At 43.1% G+C, this 17,302-nt stretch overlaps 3 long non-coding RNA genes across 3 annotated transcripts; all 3 read left to right on the forward strand.

Moving 5' to 3' along the window:
- Positions 1-904: 904 nt before the first annotated feature.
- On the forward strand, positions 905-1,913 carry LOC136354505 (uncharacterized). Its single transcript, XR_010738156.1, has 2 exons — positions 905-1,423; positions 1,528-1,913. It is a non-coding gene; the product is annotated as an uncharacterized lncRNA (long non-coding RNA).
- Positions 1,914-2,571: 658 nt separating this feature from the next.
- On the forward strand, positions 2,572-5,118 carry LOC9266066 (uncharacterized). Its single transcript, XR_003239884.2, has 7 exons — positions 2,572-2,609; positions 2,918-3,063; positions 3,163-3,224; positions 3,321-3,440; positions 3,770-3,858; positions 3,946-4,019; positions 4,687-5,118. It is a non-coding gene; the product is annotated as an uncharacterized lncRNA (long non-coding RNA).
- Positions 5,119-5,785: 667 nt separating this feature from the next.
- LOC136354506 (uncharacterized) lies at positions 5,786-7,325 on the forward strand. The gene is made up of 2 exons (XR_010738157.1): positions 5,786-6,848; positions 6,924-7,325. It is a non-coding gene; the product is annotated as an uncharacterized lncRNA (long non-coding RNA).
- Positions 7,326-17,302: the final 9,977 nt, after the last annotated feature.

Genomic DNA, 17,302 nt, shown 5'->3' on the forward strand with positions numbered 1-17,302 from the left:
CCTTTTGTTGTCCACAGGCCAGAGCATGTATGCTATGGCTGTCCCTAGGATTTATCTGGTCTCCTCTTTCTTACGCCTTGCCTACACTTCACACACGCTCCTTCTGTAGTTCATTGGCTTGCTTTGTCTATTTTTTGAGTAGTCTCTCTGTGATTCGCAGTGCCAGGCGGGATGGTCGCGGTTGGGGTTTCCTTCGTTTCGTTGTTGAACGCGGCCGCTTGCCATTGCCGTCTTCCCTTGGTGTCGTACCTTTGGGAGCTGGATGGCGATGGTGTCTTGCTAGCTGGCGTAGAGCTTGCTCTGCCAGTCGAGGCGCCCAGTTGCGATACAGTGAGCAAGTTTTTTTAGGTGCCTGCAGCAGAGCCTCTTACTGTTTCTCATGAAATGGCTGCTCAGCAAGCTGTTCGTTTCCTACAAGCTAAGTACGATTTTGCAGTGCACGACTACAACTTTAAAATATTGCTCTCCTATAGGAGGATAGCGTCGTCTGCTGTAAACGCGGCTATCACGGCTGCTGCGTGTCTTGCTAGTCTAATCTAAAGTCTTCAAACCAGCCCTGAAATGAAGCTCCCACGGCATTTTGCGCTGGCGTGGACGCTCCCGCGTCGCGACACGTCAGCCCGAGCTGGAAAACGGTGGGATTTCGCGAGCTCTCATGCGTCTGCGTCGGCCCTTGTATTTTTGCAAAAAGGCCCTTTATTTTATTGATAATTTGTTTTAGGTACATGCTCTTTAGTTTGTACTGTGTTCTGCGTTCTTATGTACAGGGCCTCTACAAACTGCAATATTCTATGCAAAGAAGAGAAAAATCGAAAAAGAGGGGCACGCTCTGAATAACATAAAGTGAGGGCCTTTTATGAAAAAAATACAACCCAAAACCCCCCACCCCACCCAAACCCTAGCCGCCACTTCCCACCACCTCCTCTCCTTCCCTCGCTCTGCTATCTCCATGCCCAGGCCCGCCTCGCCTCCTCACGCGAGCCACCGCTGTCGCCGCACCATCATACTGTCGTCGCCATCCTCCTCTCGCTCCGGTCGATGCATCCGCCAACGAGGAGGCCGGGACCGTCGGATCCGGTGACCCCGGCCTCATTGTCGGTGGATCCGGCCGCCCGGAGGCGAGGGGAGACCGGCTATCACCCTCTCTACTCTTCTCCTTCTACGTCCGGCACCGCTACAACGACGGCCGCGCGGATCGCGTGAGGCAACGGGTGGCTGCTCCCTTCTCTTCTCCCTTCTATCTCCACTATTCCTTTGCAGATCGGCGGAGGCCTGCAACAACAACGGCCGCGCGGGCGAGCAATCGAGGAGGCCGGGAATCACCAGATCCGGAAGGACGGCGGCCCGATTCGGAGAGGGAGCAACCCGATCTGTGTCATTGAGGCTCATTGTAAGTGTCGACGGCGGCCGTTCCTTCACAGTGGTGAGTTCCAGGGGGGAAGGCCCTGCTCCCCTGCCCTTTCTTTCTTCACTCTCCCCCTCTCTCTGATCCAAATCTAAAGATGATGGGGAGGTTCCATGTTACAGATCCAGGGTCGTTGGGTCTGTTGAGCTCGGTATCGACGGCAGCAGTAGCTCGGGCAAGATGGAAGAAACGTGTTAGACACGGCCTCCTCCGAGAGCATACACCAGCGACGTGCAGGAGGCCGAGGCCAAAGCCGATCTTCCCCAACCCCATCTGGCATTATAACTTGTAAGTTTTTGTTCTTTTTGGTGTTCTTGGTAGACCAATGAAAATGGTGATGGTCTATCGTGCAAATTGATGAAGGTAGGGATGATATGATGTGTATATTGAGTATGAATGCATATGCACTTTTGCGTGTGTAGATGTAATACATGTTCTTGAGCACTTTACAGGTTTTGTGGTGGTGTTTATTACTGACTGACAAAAATCTGAGATGCATGTTCAGTTATTTACAGTGATACACATGAATGCGGATAGATAGAATGCTATTGTTTTTCTCTTCTATGAGACCTCTTAAGTACTAATCTATTGAATTGTTTGATACTATATCATATTGCATATGTATTCATCTATTTTGATTCAAAGATATACGAGATCCCAACAACGCATCCACTATCGACCAGGTACAAAAGCTTGATTTGTTGAATGCTTGCTTCCAGCAATGTATCATGCTCTCTATTTCCATTGGTGATGTGTAGGGATTGGGAGCAGATTCATTCGCAGGTCAGCAAGCTAGCTGAAAATTAGGTGAGAGGCGACAGTTGGTAGCGAGAAGGTCAGCCTGATGGTGCAGAACTCTGGCTTGAGGAAGACATGCTTCAGTGTTTCTCCATGCACCGACAACACTATCATCCTGCCACCACAACACACAAATCTGGCGATGCTTCCACCTGCATCTGCATGCCCCTGGCTCCCTGCATACAAGTATAGTCCAGCCGCTCTACAAGATTATCTGAGAAAAAATAGAAGAGGTGCTTTTCTTGAGTATCTATTGATACTTGCTATCTGTTGTTGACATTGCAGGAAAAAAGAGTATTCTTTTCCTGTCTCGGTAATGCACTTGGCTAAGAAAGTTGGTGGGCAGTAAGCTGCTCATGCTTCTTGATCACCAAGTTGCTCATGCTCCTTGATCAGAACATAAATGGTTAGTAATATAATTGTATTGTCCCTCCATACATCTATTAGAATTGTTTCCCCCCATTTTCCCATGGCTGTATGGGTTTGGGTTTAGGGTCGCCTCTAAAGCATTGACTGGTGGTGATTGAAACTAATTCCACGTTGCACATTCCTTTAGTTATTTTTTGGATCAAATCACTTTTCTAGAACAAATCATTTTACCTTTGATTATACTCCACCCCACTTCTCACATCTCACCACATTGTATTTCTGTGAGCAAGCATATATAAACCATGTATACAACCATACCTTTGACATGTAGTTTCTTATCTGTAGGTTAATTAAAGATGCACATGAGAAAGGCTCGATTATGCCTGGTGTTATGGTGCTGAATTGCTGATCAAAAAAACCGGTGGTAATGTTGTACCATTTTGGTATTGGTTGATATTTCACAAAGGTTGCAGGCCTCTTGCTATTGACAGGTGAAAACTAGGATCTCGACTCTAAGAAATTGTTAGAAACTAGAAACTTAAATGCCTCATTCAGGTTTTTCTGTGATAAATACTTTTCTATTGGTGCAGATGAGTGAGCAAACATGGATGGTGATGGTATTCTGACATCTCAATGTGAACCAGTCAACCAGGTCGGTATTCTATTGCATCCTTTTTCCCCTTACATTGTCTACTCGATATATTGTCATGGTTGACGATTTTTGATACTTTAGATTGCTGATTTTCAGTACAGAGTTGATCGCTAATCCATGTCATGGACTCTAAAAGCAAATGGTAAGCTTGGTGTGATGCTTGCTTTGGTAGATGGAGCTGAGTTCTTCAGTAATAGATGTGTTCATGGCCTTCAGGTGAAGTATTTCTAGAACTAATTGCACTGCTGCATGTTAATATTACCCTAAATTTCTGAACTACAACTCTCTGTCATTTGAGGAACCGAAATTCAGGCATTGCTATATATTACATGTGATTAACTGAGTCATTTTTTCTGCCATATATGATATATTCATATCAAGAATTTTATAGCCTTAAATTTTCTCTTACCCACGCAATATAGATTCGGTTTAGCCCATGTATGACTATGATTTGAAGACTGCAAATCGAGAAGTGAAGCCTTTGGCCAAATAAGACAGAACTTGACTATTCACTAAACTTTCATTTTGTTTGATTTATTTTGCAGGATTTTATGGCAGGAAAGCTCCCATAAGCTTCTTGGGCGGTGCCTACTTGAATGACTGGGAGAACCATCTAACAACAATATTTCATTAGGTTCACCCTTTTAGTTTGGATAGCATGATCGTTGTGGCATTTTAGCTTAATGTAATAACTATTTGTTCTTCTGTATTCCACCTGCAGGTTAGACTGCAGCAGTAATGAAAGGTGCTGATGATGGATCATTTAGGATATTGTGTGCTTTGCCAGCGTTTCAGGTTTGTTTGTTTACTTTGCAATTTGTGCTGCTGGTTGTGGACTGCACTGTGCAATCTTTGATCAATAGTAAGTGTAGAAAGTATGAACATGGTACTGTAGTAATTATTAGTATCTTCCATGTTTTTTTGGTAGAATTTGAACCAGTCTTTTAGAATAGGGCATACCTACAGGTTGGGTTATTATATGATGGGGGATACATACCAAATATTTTGGATGACCTCATTTGGATGAATGAAGAAAGAGAAATGCTTAAGCGAAATTATCTCATGTTATTTGGGCTCTCTGTCCCTCCAAGTAATGTTATATGCTGTTGATGTTATTTATGTTTGTCCCTTCAACCATATAGGTTTAACAGAACTATATCATTGTTTTTTTGTCAGAATCTGGAAAGTAATTTAGGCTTGAAAGTTACGAAATTCTACTAGAGTCGCCTTGGTCTCAGTCTTTAGTTTGATCAAGTTTCAGTAACTGTTTTGAGCACATTCTTCTTAGATGGATATGCGAGCAATTTAGCTTAACATCTTCAGTAGCTAGCGAAAGTTAGAATTTGTTTCTCCCGACAGTCGGTATTTGTTTGATACATCTGCTATGCTAATTTCCTACTTTCTAAATGTTGCTTTGATTTTGACTTCTCCATCTTAATTGATTTCGAAATGCTTTCACAAGGTCCGGATGCGGCATCCACGTGGGCAGGCCGTTACCATGAAGATCATGCCATCGGATTAGTTGTCCATGTGCATAGATCAAAGAAAAAAAGAAGGTACAGATGGCAAGTATATACTGAAGATCTATATCTGTGGCCTACTACAGCTCAACTGTTGTAAACAATACCTGTGATGCATCGTTCTTCCAAAGTTTCATAGATGGCCTTTGCATTAAATAGTATATCCATATCTTTTTTTAGTGAATAGTACTTGCAATTTTGAGTGTGTGCTTTCCATCTCATAAGGTTTCCATGTTTCATAATGTCCTCTTGAGTTTAATTTGAGTTTTCAACTATTGGAGGAACTATAAATAGCACTAGCTAAATATGTTGCACACGTGATTCATGTATTCAGCTCCTTTACTACCATATATAAGTTTTTGGCACATTGGATCTATGATTTTGCCACAGCAGGGTTAAAATCAAATTGCTCTGAGAGAATTGGACCTTGGATTTGGATATCCATCCAGCCAGGTCAATAGTATGTGACTCTTAGGCTCCAAAAAATAATTGGCGGTGATAGAACTTAGATTATGTCAAAAAATGACGAACTTGTACATTTTTAATTTTTCACTGTAAGTAGTTGAAGGTGTTTTCTATTTTTTTTCTTCGCTTCATCATTCAAAAGGTGTAATTTCTTCAGTATTACCATGTTTTTTTTAGGGTTCGCTATTACCATGTTGACATGAGTACTTTGTAACATGGCAAGTTGAGAGTTGAATTTCACAATTGAGAGTTGCTTACATTTGTAATAGTTTTAGTAATTTTGGAATGAACGTGCAGCTTGGAATGTATAATGTTTTTTGGTTTGAAATGCCAAATATATATGTATATTGGTTTATTAAAAAAACTTCAATTCCATTTGCACACTCTAGATATTTGCGACGCTTCAGTTATGTATAATTTTAGCCTTGCGCGAATCTTTTTGATAGATTGCTGGAGCTAAAGCACAAGCTTTACCCTTTTTTTCGAATAAGCTAGAAATAGCGTAAAAAGGTTAGTGTTAGAGGTTTACATATGTTTTGACTTGTTATTCTTGTAGAATTGATAGTCTTCTACCATAATGCAAATTCTTGTAGTTGCGTGTCTTTTTTCATGATTTAACCTGCTACACGAACGTATCAATGAAAAACTCACATCTTCTGATGCCACTGGCGCGGCGCTCAAAGCACGCGTTCACCTCTAGTTATATATAATTTTGAGATACCGGTCACCACCGACGCCGTCTTCACCACAGGTACTGCTTCATTTCTTCTGCTCCCTCCTTCCTCTTCTCTTTTTTATTCTGAACTTTATACAATCTTTCATGTGGTAGCTAGGTCTTTTATCTATACTTTCCCTGCATCTTATTGTTCTTGTTCTGAACTAATATATCTGGATTGGTGAGAGGTGAATGGTGTCCAGTTGTTTTCAAGGATTTTTTTTTTGAGTCCCACTCCGGTGCTTCTACTTGTAGTAGAGAGTAATCTACACCGTTGATTGTATTTGATTGAATGGTTGAGATTTAGGGCCTGTTTGGTACAACTCCAACTCCTAAATTTAACTCCAGGAGTTGGGTCTGGAGTGGAGTTGTGGAGCTGCCTAAACCCAGCTCCACAACTCTAGTTCATTTTGTGAGAGAGCTCCACCTAGCTCCACTCCCAGTTTTGGTGGAGCTGAAATTGTTTGGCTGAGCTCCAACTCCAGGAGGGGTGGAGCTGGAGCTGTGCCAAACAGGCCCTTACTTCTACTTCAACACACCTAATGGGAGTAAAAATGTGGAGGGATAATTTTGTCCATGAAAAATGTTGTGCGGAGTGGTAAAATGGTAATTTTCCAATTGCTAACCCTAGCAGGGTCGAAATGGATTGGCCTCGCGCCCGTCATCCTCCCTCGTCGCCTCAGCCGCCGCCCCCCTTCTCGCTGCCTCCACCACCCTCCGCCGCCTCCAACGCCTGCCCCGCCCTCCCCGACTCTGCGCCCGTCCCCCTCTCTCGCCGCCTCCGTCGCCTACCTCGTCGCCTCCACGCCCGTCCCCTTCTCTCGCCGTCTCCATGGTCATGCGGGTGTTCCGACCAGAGCCCATCGATGAGACACCGGAGCATGCCCGCGTTCTCACCGCCGCAAACTCGCCCAACAGCATCAGGTACCATCTTCTCGCCCCCATTTTCACTTGTTCATCTGCTACTTCAGTTTAATCACAAAATAAGACTGTTGCAAGACTGTTGCTGTTGCCTGTTGTCGGTCTGGTGGTGCAGAGCTTGATTTTTGGGGGGATGGGGCTCCATGAGCCTGCTATGAGTGAAGCCATCGTCCAATGATCTCTAATGAATTTTCATTAGTATTCCCCACAAAAAATTGAGGTGTTTGTTCCGTCAGTGTCCTACCTAGATAGTGTTTGTTGTTTTCCATACACGCATGGGGATGTGGCTCCGCTATATCAGTTACGCCAGCATGACCTTTTGGTGTGTATGCCTGAACAGTTTGTGGGGCTTCGGATTTGGATCCTAGCTTGCACTTAATTTGCTTTTAAACATTTGACCCCCACCTAAATGTGAGCAGATAGATATCCATAATCGAATGGAAGAGTTAAAATTAGTAAAGAAATTTAGTATTGAAAGTATTCGTTTTTATTTAGCTCTGTGGATGCATCCAATCCATATATATTATGATTGCCGGCAACTGCTTTTTGGCTAGAATATTTCTGTGACTACTTCAATAGCTAACAAACTTCTCCAATTGTAATCAGTCATCACTTGTCCAATAATACTTGATTCATTGCTTGAGATATTACTTGACCCAACTGCAATCAGTCATCACTTGATAAGATATTACTTTATATTGGTTAAAAATGTGGAACCATTAAAGTCCAAATTTTATTATCATATGGCACTTTATATAGCTCACCTAGCATGACAAACTCTATTAATTTCATGGCTGCATATGAATATCTCAGTTGCATAAGTCTACATCTAGCAATACAACAATTTCAGCATTTCAAATAATACACACCTTATGAAATTCTTAGACGCTTTATGAGTATCTGCATATGTACATCATCTTCATTCATGTTCAGTTTTTGAAAATTATTTAGTCAAACAAGGTCAGTAAAAAAATTGCCAGAAAACATCCCAAGTGGCCAGTAACCCCTTGCTCAGAGGAAGTAAATAAATTATGACCAGATTAGCATGTCCAGTCAATGAAGAAAATCTGGTCTTTCTGCACGGACTTTGGGTGTTCAGCCAGCAGGGCGGTGCAGTCTTGCAGAGCTATACCAGGTCTACTTCAGCATGAGGAAGCAGTCAACTAACAACGTCGGCGGCAAGCACATGCTGGGAATGCATGAGACTGTGTTAATCTTATTAAATTAAAAATTTAGTTTAGGGACGGCCTATACATCATGTGACAGATTTTTTAGCCTCCTATTATGCAGATTTTTTACCCTTTAGATCAACATCTAACGGATGACATCAATATACACAAACAAAATACAGAAAACAAACAAACGGGCCACGTGGACAATCTAAAGCTCATGTGGGCTTAAGTAGATTTCGGACTTACATCGTAAATACACTAAAATTACATATGTAGTTTTCAGACTTACATCGTATATATACTAAAATTACATATGTAATTAATATGTAATTATAGTGTAAGTAACTATAAAAACAAGTTAGCTCACTGAAAGGGATGAGTTAAAAATCATGTATTCGAGTCCTGGTACGTGTAAGAGTTTTTTTTTTCCTCATGTCATGCACGGTTCTAGCGTAGCGTAAATCTCAAATACATCCTACGGTTAAAAAAAGTGCAAGATTAAGCCATACAAAATCTGTCAGCAGATGGATAGCTATTCCGTTTAGTTCATGTTATGTCATTTATTTAGTGTAATTATAGTTATATATGTCCTTTGTATGCTTATGCTGCCATCGGCCAATCTATGCCGTTAGGATATGAGTGTAAGAACTCGGAAGCGGTGTATCAATTGAAAATCGGTTGATTTTTTTCGCACAAAACAAGCATATGATAGATAAATAATCTCTGATCTTCTTTTCAGCCTGCCTAATTGTAATATTTGTAAAAATAATAAATGGATACTTGAAAGCTGATGTTTGACGTCGGTTCCGTTGCAAAGGAATTAGAGCAAGTTTAGAAAGAATTTTGTTCAAATTGAAGACTCCAACGTGTTTGGTCAATTGAAAGCAATTTTGACGAATTATCCAACTTTTTACAGCTATATGGATTAATCACATATTTATGAGTGCGTATATTTTTTTAGAGCTATATGGAGTAATGTTTATGAGTAAGTATATTTTTATTAGTATCAAGACTCAATACTCTCCTTCAAATTTGATTCTCACTAGTAGGAGAAAGAAACTGGAGTGAAAACGGAGAAAATGAATCTCGTACGTACGTGAAAATGGAAAATGTATATCGCGTACAAACGGAAAAGAAGAGAGAACATTTTCATCGTGCACGAACGTCTTTATATTGATGAAAAACGGAAAGTCCCAGTTGACATACGGAACAATATGGTTAGTCCGAAAATTGTTTTTAACCAAAACAATATAAGTGGGCTCATATGTGTCGACGTTTGATGTCGCGATTTCAGTATTTGTATAGTATGGGGATCGTTGGGACTAGGATATATGCGAGACTGAGGTAAAAGAGATGGGACGAGGATTTTTATACAGGTTCGGGCTCCTGAATTGTCAGGTAATAACCCTACATCCTGTTGGCCGAAGCCGATATTGCTCTTATTCACCATAATTACACCAGTACAATGTTTGGGGTAGCCTATCTAACTGTTGTCGATATGGCGGTCTGAAGTTCTGACTCGTAGTCGATAACAGGGTAGTCTTCCTCCTCGAGTTTGTTTCAGGCGAGATCAGAGATAGCGCTTTCGTCTCTCCTGACAGTATCCGGAGACACCGTAGGGGACTAGCCGTGCTTATTCCTGAAGTCGATATCCGGCGTCTTTGTCTTGGCGTATGTTGGCTTGTATGTTGTGGCTTCTGTTGTTCCGTATATGTTGATTGTGGGTGTGTCCCCTCTCCTCCTAGGGGGCCTTGTATTTATGCTTATAGGTGTTCCTTTGTCCAAGTAGAATTAGGGAAACCAATATGGATACAATCTGAGTAGTCCTTTTCGTTTTCATGTAGAACTCTGGTTGTCTTTCCTTATCCGGAACTCCCTCTATATCCGAAGTCAGTTCTCGTAAAAGACATGGTATGTGGTAAGTCCTGCCGAAATTTAGTCAACTAATATTAGGTATGTGGTATCCATAACCCTCACAATATGCCAGCTTGTAATTTGGATAAATTCAGTCTAGAAATTAAGTTGGATCGTGCAAGTATGTGGATTAAAAACGGAAGTCCCGGTTTACATCCGGATAAATTCCGACAGTTATTATGGTTGGTCTGAAAGAAATTTAAACCGAACAATAAGTGGGCTAACATGTTTTGTCCTAAAATAATATTTATCTATTTTTATGCGTGCGCAACACTGAAAAACCATTTGTTTTTTTAATCGATCCGGTCTGAATAGACCAGATAGATTCCGGGTGTTGTACCTTTTATCCTAAAATAGTATTTATGTACTGTTACACATGTTTTTTTAATCGACCCGGTCCGAACAGACCGAACGGATTTTTTGTGTCACCAATTTTGTCCTAAAACGGTATTATATGCGCAATTGACCGAAAAACCTTCAGATTTTCTAAAATCGTCCTGATCCAGTTTGTTCCGGACTTTTTTTTCCAAAATAAACCGTTCAGCTTCATTCTATGCGCGGTGGACTGAAAAACCATGATTTTTAAAATCGACCCGGTCGAGACGGTCCTCGACTTAATATTTTTCTGTCCAAAATAAACTGTTCTAGTTTATTCTATGCGCGGTCGACCGAAAAACTATGATACATTAAAATCGACCTGATCCGGATGGTCCCGGACTTAATACTTTTTTTTTCCAAAATAAACCGATTTGCTTCCCGATCCAAACAGTCCCGGACTTAATATTTCTGCTTCATTCTATCCGTGGTCGACCGAAAAACCATGATCTTTTTTAAAATCGACCTGGTGATCCCGAACTTAATTTTTTTTTGTCCAAAATAAGCTTAATTCTATGCGCGGTAGACCGGAAAACCATAATTTTTTAAAATCGACTCGGTCCGAACGGTCCCGGACTTAATATTTTTTTTTTGTCCGAAATAAATTGTTCTACTTTACGATCGATCGAAAAACCTTTTTTAAAATCAACGCGATCTACACGGTCCAGACCGTTCCGGACTTAATTTTTTTTCCAAAACAAACCGTTTTGCTTTATTCTATGCACAATCAACCCAAAAACCATGATTTTTAAAAATCGACCCGGTCTAAACGGTCCCGAACTTAATATTTTTTTATCCAAAATATATGGTTCTGCTTTATTCTATGCGTGGTCGACCGACCTGGTCCAGACGGTCCCGACTTAATATTTTTTTCCAAAATAAACTATTCTACTTTATTCTATGCGCGATCTACCGAAAAACCTTGATTTTTTAAAATTGACCCAATCTAGACGATCATGGACTTAGTTTTTTTTTCTAAAAATAAACTGTTATGCTTTATTCTATGCATGGTCAACCGAAAAACCATAATTTTTTTAAATCTATCCGGTCCGGATAAACCGAACGTGTACCTTTTTTTTATTCGACACGTTCTTTTTTAATCCACATGAAACTACCTTAGTAGATGTTCGACAGTTTTTATTTTTGACCAAAGCATTCGATTTTTTTTAGCCGCATGATCCAACGTCAACGGTGACTGTTAAGTGGCTAACGGGTCCACATCGAAATACGATCTGGGGGAAAAATAGGAAGTTACGGTGAGTTACAGTCCAGTTACAGTTACAGAGTTATAACTTCCATGTAACTGCATATAATTAGTACTCCCTCCGTTTCATTTCAGGTTATAACTGCTTTAAGTTTTACCAAATTTGTAGAAAAAATAAGTAATATTTTTAACCCGAGATAAATTTATTATGAAAATATATTCAATTATTGATTTGATGAAACTAATCTAGTATTATAAATAGGAAAAAGTACGAATTACCCCCTGAACTATTGGGTGAGTACGAATTACCCCACTAAACACGAAAACCGAGCGTTTTTCACCCTTAGTTATCAATACCAGATGAACCCCCCAGGCCCGAACAGCTTTGCAAGCGGTTTTGGTCTACGTGGCAGTTCAGTCAGCAATTATTTTTTTTAAATCAGCGGGCCCCACCTGTAAGTCTCCCACACTCTCTTTTTCCCTCACCTCTCTCTCCAAAATCAACTCTCTTCTCCCTCCCTCACCTCGAAGCTCAGGGCGACAAAGGGGGCCGCGGAGCTTGGGGCGGCGGAGGGACAAGGTCTAGACGACAACGGGTAGGGTGGGCAGCAGGCGGAGCTCATGGCGGTAGAGCTCGGGATGGTGGCGTGAGGAGGGGTAGTGGAGGGGACGGTAGAGCTTGGGGCAACGGAGGGGGTGCTCGCAGCCGCCGGCGCTCGAGACGATAACGGGTGGAGCTTGGGGCCGAGGGAGCAGCGGAGATCGGTGCGGCAGTAGGAGGGGGCGGCGGAGCTCGGGATGGCGGGAGGAGGGGGCGGTGGAGCTCAGGGCGGCGGGAGGAGGGCGCGGAGGAGCTCGCGGCGGTGAGAAGAGGGCGCGGCGGAGCTCGGGGCAGCGGGAGGAGGGCGTGGCTGAGCTCGGGGCGGCAGAGGGGCGCTCGCAGCCGCGCTGACGCGTGGCTCGTCGAGGCAGCGGAGGGAACGCCCACAACCAGCGGTGCTCGGGGAGGTGGAGGGGGCGGCAAAGCGAGCCGAGGATGGCGGCGGGTGGAGCTCGGGCGCCAGAGGAAGCACCTGCAGCCACCGCCGCGCGGCTCGTCGAGGCGACGGAGGGGTCGTCCGCTGCCGTTAGCATTTGAGAGAGATATGGTGTTTGAGAGAGAAAGAGATAGATCTGATAGGTGGGCCCCATTGTTTTTTAATAAAAGAATTGCTAACTGGGCTGCCACGTAGACCAAAACCACTTGCAAAGCTGCGGCGGAGGGGGGGGGGGGTAATTCGTACTCACCCAATAGTTAGGGGGTAATTCGTACTTTTTCCTTATAAATATTACTATATTTTTCTATAAACTTAGTCAAACTTAACGAAAGTCAAAACGTCTTACCTGAAACGGAGGGAGTATACAACTAGTGTAAATTTGCTTTTGATCCTCAAATTTTGTTATAGCTCGGTGGCAACGAAGTCATGCAGGTTACGCGGAGGTTTGAGGGATCGATTCCCCATGCTCGCATTCCGATCCACATAGGTCTCACGTACCCAAAATCCGATCGGCTTTCGCTTCTAAGGCCCTGTTTAATTCATCTTAGGATTATTATAATCTGGATTATTAAGAGTAAGCTGAAACAAATAAGTAGATTATTATAATCTATAAGCTAGATTACTATAATCTAACAATCTCCTCTAGAGGAGCTTTTTCCAGATTATTGAGTGGCTAAAGACCCACTACTCTTAGATGCCTCTAATAATCTAGAGAAACAAACAACATATAGCTTATTTTATGTCAGCTTATTAGATCGATTCCCCATGCTCGCATGTTTTTGCTGCTATTTCGCTTCTAATCCTAAGCACGAATGTTGATGTTAATCCAATGACCCAGAAATCGACAGTTTTTCTCTAAGAAATCTGTCGCAAGTTATTTAGCAATTCCGATCCACATAGGTCTCACGTACCCAAAATCCGATCGGCTTTCGCTTAATCCTAAGCACGATCGGCTTTCGCTTCTAATCCTAAGCACGAATCTTGATGTTAATCTAATGACCCAGAAATTGACAGTTTTTCTTGAAGAAATCTGTCGCAAGTTATTTAGCAATTCCGATCCACATAGGTCTCACGTACCCAAAATCCGATCGGCTTTCGCTTAATCCTAAGCACGATCGGCTTTCGCTTCTAATCCTAAGCACGAATCTTGATGTTAATCTAATGACCCAGAAATTGACAGTTTTTCTCGAAGAAATCTGTCGCAAGTTATTTAGTAATTCCGATCCATATAGGTCTCACGTAACCAAAATCCGATCGGCTTTCGCTTAATCCTAAGCACGATTGGCTTTCGCTTCTAATCCTAAGCACGAATCTTGATGTTAATCTAATGACCTAGAAATTGACAGTTTTTCTCGAAGAAATCTGTCGCAAGTTATTTAGCAATTCCGATCCACATAGGTCTCACGTACCCAAAATCCGATCGGCCTGAGATGCGGTGGCTGCGTCGTCATGATACTACAAAATTACCCTAATCAGCCCCTGCCAAATTTACCCCTAATATGTATTAGGAGATTACTAATCTACCCTTCAAAATAAATGGTCAAGATTAATTCTACTTGTAGTATAATACTCCAAGTAGAAAGCACCGGAGCATTGCCTTTTTTTTTTAATCAGTCCATTTACAATAAATCCATTGCCGCTGTAGCTAGATCTTTTATCTATACTTTCCCTGCTTCTTATTGTTCTTGTTCTGAACTAATATATCTGGATTGGTGAGATCAGGGTGAATGGTATCCAGTTGTTTTTAAGGAAAGTTTTTTTTTGAATCAGTCCATTTACAATAATTATTCATTCTAAGCCTGTTTTACAAAATATATATTTAGGTGCATGGATTAAAAATTCCTCAAAATTCGCAAACTCTATTATCGACTCTGTGGGTCTATACATTGACATCCTTTCAGATTTAACATCTTATTTCTTGGTCATATGTTGGCCTTGACCCTGGTAATGTCTAATATTTATATTTTCAAGTGCCACCTTAATAGTGCTCTGACCCTCTCTATTTTCCACCTGAAGAACTCTATAGTTTGCATAATCATGAAAACATCACCTAACCTTGCAAATACACCTACTGAATTTTTTTGGAGGTAGTGATAAACCTTAGACTGAATATTCAGTCATGTTATTTGGAAATGTCCTGTTGCGCTGTTGGTTACATCCTCGTACGGATGAAATCAGGCATCTCATTCAACGGCAAATTCCTTGAAACACAAGGCCCCATCGGTTGGCTTTTTCCCTAATAAGCCAAAAAATAAAAATGAATTTACAGGTAAAACTTTTATATATGTATTCTTGGTGACTTAAAAGTCAATGCTGAAAAAGGAACTACGTTGAAAATATCTCAAAATCAATCTCAAAATTAAGTTTAAAAATTTAAATTTTGGCTTTTTCTTTGACTGAATAGACCATCCGATGGGGGCCACACATAATGTAAACTTTGCGACGTTCTTTTGCAGTCTCAATCCTTCATTTGTGCCTTATGTTGTACTGGGAGAACATATTTTTTTCGTAAATTTTGCTTTATCCCTTCGCACTGTGAATCATCAGGTTTTTCATTTATAAAGTTAGGGTTACCGTTCTATCTTGTACTCTACAAGATGATAATTATTTGTCATCCTCATTATTTTTTCTATGCTATCTGCACGAAGTCTCAAGGACTTGACTAGGGCAGAATGTCCTAATGACCCTCAATCTGTGTATAATGACAGGGTGAAAGGACAGTTGAAGGTTACTAGAGCGTTTGGTGCAGGCTTTCTAAAGAGAGATTTGCTACCATCCAGCACTTGGTACCCTTAGCACTTGGTACCCTTAGGTACCAATACCACAAGGTAGTAAACCAAATCTGGCCATCCAATATTTAGGGGTAGGATTGGGAATGAGTAAGAAACCTCTTCCAATACTAAATCAATCTTGTTCCTGGGTTCTCGTCAAAAAAGAAAAAAAATCTCATTCTTGGACACCGCCGCATTCTTGTGCTCGTTGTTTCCTCCCTCATCTGCACGTCTTTGCGGTATGCCGCCGACGGTGTATATCTTAGCAGAAACCAGGTCATGCACAACCCAATATCTTTCGTTGATGCTACTGCATTATTCCTTGCCGCCGGCTGCTGGTGCTGGCCCTGGCCCGATGACTCACCACTGCTGCCGTGGTGCCTGATCCGACAACTCGACGGCCACCTCGACGTCATGACCAGCAACGCCCCTAACGCCACCGCCGCCGCATAGCTTGGTGTCCGATCCCTCCACGGCCATCTCGACTGGTGTCATGCCCCGCCACTTGCCATGGCTATGCCGAGACCAGACCTCGCAGAGTCGCGAGCTACACATGCCGTATGTCGCCACGGACTCCGCAGCCCGTGCCGTCGACGCACCTGTTGCCTGCCGTCACCGTCGACGCTGGGATCAAATCTTGCAGCACGTCGCCGTCAAACGTTGGCCTTGCGATGAACCCTGTCGCTCGCCGCCGCCGTCGAAGCCAGGGCCGGACAACGCAGGCCGCACGCCACTCCGAACCCTCGAACCCCGCAGCTCGTTGCTGCCGCTATCAACGCCGGCCCCGAACCTCGCCGTCCGCTGATGCCGCCGTCAACAATGGCCCCACCACACACCCCAGAGGCCAGCGTCTCGCCCTTACATGTGAAAAGTCTATATTACCCTTCCACCTCTCTTTAAAAGACGGTATCACCATATGGGCTAAAATGGTACCACACGGTACCAATAAATCTCAACCGTTTAATCTGTCCCAATTGACGGCTTGGATTTGGTACCGCCTCCCTCTGCTGGATGGGAGTAAATCCCTTCTAAAGAAGGTAACTTTACAGCTTTTTTTTTATGTCCATGGCTGTTGTTCAACTGCTTTTATGACCAATGTAATCAAAACCTCTGTTCATATCTTTTTGAAGTAATATCTTAATTTGTAGATAGCAAATAGTGGTAGGCAAAACAGTAACCACGCTAAGAAAATAACCACCTTTGTATTTTTTTAGGATGATGAAAGAAATTGTCTAAACATCTACAAATAGGAGCATCTAATTTGGTTGAGGATGTACAGCTAAGCTATCTGATTATGAAATCTTTGAGCAGGGTTAGATCTTAATTTTCAAACTATACCCTGACAGTAACAGTGAACCATGTTTCTTCGAATACTATGATTCCACGTCATGTTATCTACCCTATAGTTCAACGGTTTCACTCATCACTCATCTTTCATTCCTCACTCAACGGTTCAGATCATCCTGATAAAAATCCAACGATCCAGATCGATGAGCAGCCTCCCACCTCCACCGAACGCGTCATCTCCCCTAATCCCGCGCGGCCGCGCCGCATCCCCTCCCATCCTCTCTCTGTTTCGTTGTCTCGTATTGCCTACCCCAAACACCGCCACCGTCGCCTCTCCCACCCTCTCCCTTCTTCACTCTCGCGCCTCGCCACCCCACCGCCGTTGCCCCGTCGCCGGCCGCCGCACCCTAAACCCTAAACCGGAGCCGTCCCGCCGCATCCCTCTCCCTTCCTCTCTCTCTCTCACATCGCCTACCCCAGACGCCGCCGCCGTCGCTACCCCAAGACATCGTCGCCTCCCCGCCCTATCATGCCCACCCTCTCCCTTCCTCACTCTCGCGCCTTGCCGCTCCGCCGCCGCACCCTAGACCCTAAACCGGAGCCGCCCTGCCGCCGTCCCACTCCTTTCGTCACTCTCGCACACCGAACTCCGCCGTCGTCGCCTCGCCGGCGCACGCCCTCCCGGATCACGGGCGTC

The sequence above is a fragment of the Oryza sativa genome, chromosome 12 (genome assembly GCF_034140825.1).
Source record: "Oryza sativa Japonica Group chromosome 12, ASM3414082v1".
Classification (NCBI taxonomy): Eukaryota; Viridiplantae; Streptophyta; class Magnoliopsida; order Poales; family Poaceae; genus Oryza; species Oryza sativa.